This window comes from Polypterus senegalus, chromosome 10 (genome assembly GCF_016835505.1).
Source record: "Polypterus senegalus isolate Bchr_013 chromosome 10, ASM1683550v1, whole genome shotgun sequence".
Taxonomy (NCBI): Eukaryota; Metazoa; Chordata; class Cladistia; order Polypteriformes; family Polypteridae; genus Polypterus; species Polypterus senegalus.
Window position 1 is genome coordinate 131,940,205 of NC_053163.1, and position 2,166 is coordinate 131,942,370.

Here is a 2,166-nt window from a genome sequence, read left to right on the forward strand (position 1 = left end):
GTACCATGACCATTGGTGCAGCCCAGGGGCTGTCCGAAGGCTCAATAACATCGTTGGCTGCCATCTCACAAATCATTTCCTCGGCAGCTTGACGCTTCGCAAGAGGTAATCGGTGGGGGCGCAAACGAATGGGAGCGCATGGCCAGTGTCTATGTGGTGTTTCACTAAATTCGTTCTAGTACAGTCCTCCTCTCGAGCCGCAAAAATGTCCACAAAGTCTCTCAATAGTTGTTGAAGTTGCTCCTGCTGTGGCGCTGCTCAGATGTTCCCCACTTCGACGGCCCAATTCCTCTAAGCGGCAACTGTCTCAGCTGATGGGTGGTCGCGTGAGGAAAACCGTTGGGAAGCACTGGTCTGAGCTGCAACATTCTCCTGGGGGTCCCCTTGAGTCTCTGCATCTTCCGAACAACGGTCGGGAGCCGGTGAGCCGTGGTATCCAGGCAAATCCAAACCAGCAGCCCTTCCAGGACGGTTCCAGCCCGATTGGAGCGACACAGTCTCATTACCTAGGCAGAGGACGGCCCTAGACACATCAACACATGCTCCCCAGTGGGCCAACAAGTCCAACCCAATAATGCACTGGTCTTTAATGTCCGCAAGCCAGAATTCGTGGTTGGTCTGGCTCGTCCCTACCACCACAGATAACAGTTTCTTTCCGGGCATTACTGTCCGTTCACCCGTAACCGTGCGTAGTTCGCTATTTGTGGGGGTCCAGCCCTCGGGAAGAAGACTAGCTGTTTCTGGCAACACTCCTTTTTAGCAAACAAATAGTGGACCCCGTGTCCACTAAGGCACTGCATGGCCGTCCATCAATAGTGCAGTCTAGGTATAGTCCAGTGGAAAATCCACAGCCCAACTTTGAAGCAGTCTTTGTTGAGGGGTGCTGAAAACGGAGCGAGGATCCCCTCACGGCCTCACCCCCGATGTCGTTTCCCTGCGGTGATGCTGTACGAGGCAACGGACTTGGGGCAGGGCAATCCCTGGCAAAGTGCCCTGGTTCTCCGCATCGAAAACAGCAGTCCACTCGTTGTCTCTGTCGGGGGGTTGATGTTGATTGGGCGCGGCTGACCTCCACTGCCTCAGACAGGTCCCCTTCCGCCCTTCGTTCAACGGCTCTTGTTAGTCGACTCGGCCGTGGCGTTCGTCTTGTCGGTGACTCAGCCTGTAGTACGTCTTCAACCCACTCAGCCTCTTTTAGTGCCTCGCTCAAATCTCGGGGTGACGATAGACAGACATGCTGGCGAAGACGTTCTGGTGTGAGGCCCCGCAGGAAAGCATGAAGGCCGAGTTCTTCCCTCACTGCTGTCGAGAAAGTAGGGTAACCTTTTCGTGTATATACCCTGACGTCAGCGGCAAAGGCTCCTATACTCTCGCCTTCATGCCGACGTCGGCTAGTCAGCTTGTCTCTGTTGCATTCTGCTGAAGTTTTGTCCAAAGCGACGGGTGAGAGCAGCGGTGAGAGCCTGAAGATCACGACACTCTTCCGATGACAGATCAATGAGTACTTGAAGTGCGGGACTCTCCAAGGCAAGGGCCAAGTGTGTCGCAGCTTCCTCGCGGTTCCACTCATTGTGTATCGCGGCCAGATCCACTTGTGCGAGGTATGGTTCTAAAGGAGTCAATCCGCTGTATCGCGGCAGCTTAGCAGGTGACCGTGAGAAGCGGACCGTCCGACTGGTAACCTGGGGTATCGCTGCGGCAGCCGACGGCCCCTCTGGCCGTGCTCAGAAGATCGCAACACTGTCCGGGGAACACTGGTACCATCAGGCCGGTCTGCCGCTTTTCTCCGCACAGCTCCGCTGATCAGGCGCTCTAACGTAACGCTGTTCTCTAAGATGGCACGCTCTAATTCTTCAAGACTCTGTTCCATGACGGCATCTTCTAAACAGCCTAGTCTCCCACTTCTGACACGAATGTAGCGACCTGGGGTCGAGTCTTGAAGTTTTAAAGCCGCTTTCTGCCGTGCACCTCTCCCAAGCTGTCGGCTAGCGGATTGCCAGCGTTAAACACGCAGCGGTACCCAGCTCTTTAAGTAACGAGCACTCGTGTCCCATACACCGCACGACTCCGAGTGTCTCGGCATTAATTGCTTAGATAAAATCTTAGCAATGAATAACAGCTCTGTCCTGTTGTATCTCTTTATTCACAGATAGCCAGTAAACAAAG